This window comes from Mustela nigripes, chromosome 16, assembly GCF_022355385.1.
Source record: "Mustela nigripes isolate SB6536 chromosome 16, MUSNIG.SB6536, whole genome shotgun sequence".
Taxonomy (NCBI): Eukaryota; Metazoa; Chordata; class Mammalia; order Carnivora; family Mustelidae; genus Mustela; species Mustela nigripes.
Genome location: NC_081572.1, coordinates 17764711 through 17771180, shown reverse-complemented (window position 1 = coordinate 17771180; position 6470 = coordinate 17764711). Strand labels below are relative to the sequence as shown.

The 6470-nt window shown below is 45.5% G+C and overlaps 1 protein-coding gene across 1 annotated transcript in view; it reads right to left on the bottom strand.

Moving 5' to 3' along the window:
* EFTUD2 (elongation factor Tu GTP binding domain containing 2) overlaps positions 1–6470 on the bottom strand; it is a 41037-nt gene that overhangs the window by 30016 nt on the left and 4551 nt on the right. The gene's annotated exons all lie outside the window — the stretch shown is intronic.

Sequence of the window (6470 nt, the reverse complement as noted above, 5' to 3'; positions counted from 1 at the left end):
ACGCAGAGAGGCAGGCAGAGAGAGAGGAAGGGAAGCAGGCTCCCTGCTGAGCAGAGAGCCCGATGTGGGACTCGATCCCAGGACCCTGAGATCATGACCCGCGCCGAAGGCAGCGGCTTAACACACTGAGCCACCCAGGCGCCCTTTTTTTAAGATTCTATTTAGTCCTTTGACAGATAGAGAGGGAGAGAGATAGTGAAAGACATAGCACGAGCAGAGGGAGCTGTAGGCAGAGGGAGAAGCTGGCTCACCACTGAGCAGGGAGTCCAAAGCAGGCCTTCATCATAGGACCCTGAGATCACGACCTAAGCTAAACGCAGACACTCAACCAACTGAGCCACCTAGGCATCCTGAATGAATTTTTTCTACATATTCCTGACCCTCTTAAATACTTGCAGTAACATGGCACTCACTCACAAGATGGCGCATTTCCCCACAGGAAAGCACAGCTGGAAAGCAGGTCTTCGTAAAGGACTTTAAAGCACCTCCTTATAAGTGAACCGTGGTCATAAGCAACACCGAAGGAAGCTATGCCCTCTTCTGCCAAAGAGTCCTTTGAATAATTAAAAGTGGCTACTACACCACCTTTCATGTTCTAAAACATCCTGTTTCTTTCATTTATTCAACACATTTATTTTTTTTAAAGATTTTGTTTATTTATTTGACAGAGAGAAAGAGACAGTGAGAGGGGGAGAATGGGCAGGGGGAGTGGGAGAGGGAAAGCAGGCTTCTTGCTGAGCACAGAGCCCGATGTGGGGCTCGATCCCAGGACCCCAGGATCATGACCTGAGCCGAAGGCAGAGGCTTAATGACTGAGCCACCAAGGCATCTCTCAACAAATACCTTAAAAAAAAAAAGAGACTTATTTATTTTTAGAGAGCAATCAAGAGTGAGCAAGCAGGGGGAGGAGCAGAGAGAGAAGGTGAGGGAGAGTCTGAAGCAGATTTCATGTGGAGGCTGATACGGGGCTCGATCTCACAACTGTGAGATCATGACGTGAGCCAAAACCAAGAGTCAGAGCTTAACGGACTGTGACACCCAGGGGTCCCTCAACAAATACTTACTGGGCACATACTATGTCCCAGGTACTGCTCTGGTATTGATAATACAACAATGGGGGGGGGGGGAAGGTGATGACATTTGAGTAAAACTCTGAAGAAAGAGAGAAAGCTCTACAAGTGGCTGAGGAAGAACATTCTAGTTGACTGGAACAACAAATGCGAAGGACCTGGGCCAAGAGGATTAGCAAGGAAGCCAGGATGAGGAGAAGAGCAAAGAAACACGAGAGTCCTTAGCGAACAGAACACATCTGATGGATGAGTTCACCGGGAGCGAGTGTTCTGAGAGGAGAGGGATGGGGAACGGAATCCTTGGGGTCTGCTGACACTCAGAGGTCAGGGAGATGAGGCCGCAGAAGCAAAGACGATGAAGGAACGGGCCAGGGAGAAGGAAAACCAGGGGGTTCCATGGAAGCTGATGGAAGAGGGGATTTTAAGGAGGGAGTGATGAGCCAGGTCAGACACCGCGGACTGGTCAAGTATGATGAGGACAGGGCCTGGGGTCAAGGTTACTGGTGACGCTAACAAGAGCAGGTGCTGTGGAACAGGAGAGGCAGAGGACAAAAATGGGTTTGAGAGGATGTGGAGACAGTAAGTATCAAAAACTGTTTTGAGAGTGCTGCAGTAGGAAGCAGGGCGAGGGGAAGGGGGATTTGGGATGAGTTCAGAGAAATACTGAGATGCCTGTATGCGGACGGGGATGGTCGAGCAGAGGGAAAACTGACACAGGGGTGGGGGGAAATGCCGAGGTGAGTGTCTGGTGCAGGTGAGGAGGGATGGGACCTAATTTCTGGTAGATAAGAACATAAACAGACCATCCCTATGAACAGGAGGGAAGACAGACGGCACAGATGTAGGGAGGTGGGTGGAGGTACTGGTGGGAGCCCGTTTTCCTTCACACAAATCCCAGCATGTCAACTGCTTTCTTAAAAAGAACAGAAAACCCTCCAGTGGTGTGTTGACCACCACCACCTCCTCCCGTCCTTACGCTCTTCTTCAATTAACATGGCCTGACAGTACAGTAGTTCCTGGCTTAGCCATATCCCACTGGTGGGGGCCCGAAACAGCTATCAAGCCAGTTTCTTCCTGCCCCAAAATGCTGAATGCATTTTGCAATTAATTGTAGGATTTTATGCAATTAATTTCCAACTACCTGTAACTACTTCTAGCTGAGTGTCCTGTCAGTAAGTCACACATGACCAGTCTAAAATAAAACCATGTAAGCATCTTTCTCTCATTTGTCTGTTAATAACCAGTGTTCTGCTAATTATCCCGCCCACCCCAATTTCTCCCCTCCAACTCCAAACCTGTGCAGCCTTCCACGGTGATGAGCTCCTGGCCTCCTGACCCTTTCTTCAGTAAAGGAGGGGTCCCAGCATCTTGCTTTGATCATGTCACCCCTTCCTCCACATTCTCCAGCCAAGGCCTTCCAGGGTCTGGTCCCTCCTCTTGAGCTGTCTCCCAGAGACCAACTGCTTTGGCAATTGGGAGGAGAAATCTTTTCCTCTTAACACACTACCTCTGGGCCCCTGGTCACTGCATGCCTTTCGAGAATGTCCCTCCTTCTCTCCTGTCTCCATTATCAAAATCCTGTGCAACTATTTATTTGTATATACTTCAATAAAAAAATGTTTATAGGGGCACCTATGTGGCTTAGTCAGTTGGGCTCTGCCTTTGGCTCAGGTCATGATCTCAGGGTCCTGGAATCGAGCCCCACGTTGAGCTCTCTACTCAGTGGCGAGTCTGCTTCTCCCTCTCCCTCTGTGATCTCTCTTGCTTTTGCTCTCCCTCAAATAAACAAAATCTTAAAAAAAAAAAAAAAAAAAAAAAAAAAGTTTTTTAAGAACATCCGTGCACCCTGTGTGGACTGGGAGGCTATAGGAACTCCCATTCTGCCGGGAGGAGTACGGACTGGTGCTGGTAAGCTGAGGCGCCATCTGACCGCACTTAGTAAAAAACGCTTAATTAACTATAAACACATTAAACATGGACACCATCCTGTGATCAACAACTCTGCTTTTGGGAATATAACTCAAAGACATTTTCATGTGGTGCAGGAAGGACATATCTGCAAATACCCATCCACTGCAGTGTTATTTGTTTTGAGGGAAGGCGACAGTGGCGGCAGGTCACCCTGTGCCCATCGCTGAGAGAGTACTACACACCAGGGATGACCGAGCAGCAGTCAGATGACAGACCAGACAGACATGCGGCACCAGAGATGGACCCTAAACCTCATCACTTGCCAAGGCTGGGTGGCAAACGTGAGAAGCAGAATGAGGAACATAAGACAACCCCTTACACTATTTATATAAACAATGCAATCGTTCACATTTGGTAGCTCATACACACAAAAAGACACACACCCACAAGCTACAACAGTAATTCGTGAGAAGGAAATACAAAGGCATTAATAAGTTAACTACATAAGAGCAAAGCCCTGCACAAGCGACATTACCGAAGGGCAGGAACCGGAGTGGGATGAACTCAGCACTTGGTACTGAGGTGAAAACGTTCACACAGGGCCCAAGCAGTCCTTTTCCTTTACAGGGTATCTTTTTTTTTTACCAGCTTTAGTAAAACAGAATTCACATGACACACAATTCACCCATTTTCAAGGCACGATTCAGTGGTTTTTAGTATATTCCGAACTGTGCAGCCATCCACCACAATGTCAGACGGTCACCCTAAAAAGAAATCCTGTACCCTTTGGCCATCACTCCCCAATTCCATGCCCCAAAACGAAGGCAACCACTAATCACTCATTCTACTTCCTCTCCCTATAGATGTCTACTCAGTCTTCAGCTCCACTAGGAATGTCACTTCCTCAAGATACTTTCTCGGTCACATCAGCCAAGAATGATTCCCCCCTTACTAGCTATTACTACAGTACTAAGTCAAAATGATCTGAATGGGACACCTGGCTGGCTCAGTTGGTGGAGTACACAACTCTTGCCTTAGGATTTTGAGTCCCACATTGGGTGTGGAAATTACTTAAAAATAAAATCTTGGGGTGCCTGGGTGGCTCAGTGGGTTAAGTCTCTGCCTTCGGCTCAGGTCATGATCTGAGGGTCCTAGGATGGAGCCCCACATCAGGCTCTCTGCTCAGCAGGGAGCCTGCTTCCCCCCTCTCTCTCTGCCTGTCTTTCTGCCTACTTGTGATCTCTCTGTGTCAAATAAATAAATAAAATCTTTAAAAAAAAATAAAATCTTAAAAAATAATAATAAAGTAAGATAAAATAATCTAAATGGTACTTGTCCTTCCCTGCTTTATACTTAAATTTTTTTTGTACTTCATCTCCCCTGGTGAGCAGTACGTTCCTAGAAGGCAGAGATAGTGCCTTGGCTCTCAGTATCGTGATTCCTTGGATAGAGGGATTACAAATGTAAGTGACTGCAAATATTTATTTATTTATTTTTAAAGATTTTATTTATTTATTTGACAGAGAGAGATCACAAGCAGGCAGAGAGGCAGGCAAGCAGAGAGAGAGAAAGAGAGGAGGAAGGAGGCTCCCCGCTGAGCACAGCGCCCAATGTGGGGCCCCATCCCAGGACCCTGGGATCAAGACCTGAGCCGAAGACAGAGGCTTTAACCCACTGAGCCATCCAGCTGCCCTGATTACAAATATTTAATGAATGAATTTATTTATTTACTTAGCCTGGAATTCAAGTTGAGATCACTTTGAATTTAGAGTTTTTTATCCAGTGTGTTAGCTTATGTCATGTGTGAATTTTTTTTTTTTTTAAGATTTTATTTACTTATTTGACAGAGATCACAAGTAGGCAGAGAGAGAGAAGAGGGGGGGATGCAAGATCCCCATAAGCAGAGAGCCCAATGTGGAGCTCAATCCCAGGACCCTGGGACCATGACCTGAGCCGAAGGCAGAGGCTTTAACCCACTGAGCCACCCAAGCACCCCGTCATGTGTGAATTTTATAAACTCCCCTATCTTCACCTAAGCCACTGATAAAAAGGTTGAAAAGAATGGAACCAAGCATGGATGACTGGGGCATGTCACCTCTGGTGGTGATCCATTAATCAACACTCTTTGGGTCTCACAGTTCTATCAGCTGTGACCTCTCCTAACTTTATTATGACCCAACCCATATTCTTTTCACAGGGACATCGTGAGTTACAGTGATTACCTTAGGAAAAGTGAACTGGAATAAGGACCAAGAAGACTTTCTATTTATTAGAACTGCATGAAAAGTATTCACAAATTGCTTGTAAAATGAAAACTACCTCTTTAAAATATTTTTAAAAAGAAAAACCTGGTTTATAAAAAGAATTAAAAACTTTAAATGCCTTGCTCAAATCAATATGTATAATATCCACAGCATACCCTTGACCTATATCTCAATCTAGTAATCATATTGAGAAAATAATTTTTATTTATTTAAAAAAAATATTTTATTTGTTCATTTGACAGAGAGAGAGATCACAAGTAGGCAGAGAGGCAGGCAGGAAGCAGGCTCCCCGCTGGGCAGAGAGCCTGATGCGGAGCTCCATCCCAGGACCCTGAGATCATGACCTGAGCCGAAGGCAGAGGCTTAACCCACTGAGCCACCCAGGCACCCCGAGGAAAATCATTTTTATAAAACTCATATGAGCTTCCTAAGACTGCAACAATCATTTGTTTTAAAATTCCTTCCATCATTTTTACCATGGATATACATTACACATACTACTTGGTAGTTTCTTTCTTTTCTTTTTCTTTCTTTTTTTTTAAGATTTTATTTATTTGACAGAGAGAGACACAGCAAGAGAGGGAACATGAGTAAGGGGAGTGGGAGAGGGAAAAGCAGGCCTCTGGCTAAGCAGGGAGCCCGATTTAGGGGCTCTGGGATCATGACCTGAGCTTAAGGCAGATGCTTAACAACTGAGCCACCCCGGAGCCCCACTAGTCGGTAGTTTCTGGAAACATAGTGCCATATCTCCATCTTTGAAAAGTAGAAAAGCTGCCTGATTCACTTGCTAGCACCACAGCCATTCCCCAGTTTACTAAAGATGACCACAATGGCTCTCTCAGCTTACCTCTGCCAGGTCTCCCCCACCATGCCAACCCAGGAAATAATTCATCTGGGCATGAAGACTTGAACACACCTAAAGCTTCAAGATGCTCTCTTTTTACCTCACCTTCAATGTTCTTCTTCCGATGTTTATTCTATTTTTTCTAATTTGAAGGACATTTTCCCTAAAGGAGCAGACAGCAGCCAGGACTTTGGCTCTGCCTTCCTGCCATCCTATTAGTCTCACACCTCCATTGATCAGCAGTGGGCCCGTCTACTTTTTGTTCATCTTTTTTTTTTTTTTTTTAAAGATTTTATTTATTTATTTAAGAGAGAGACAGTGAGAGAGAGCATGAGCGAGGAGAAGGTCAGAGGGAGAAGCAGACTCCCCATGGAGCTGGTA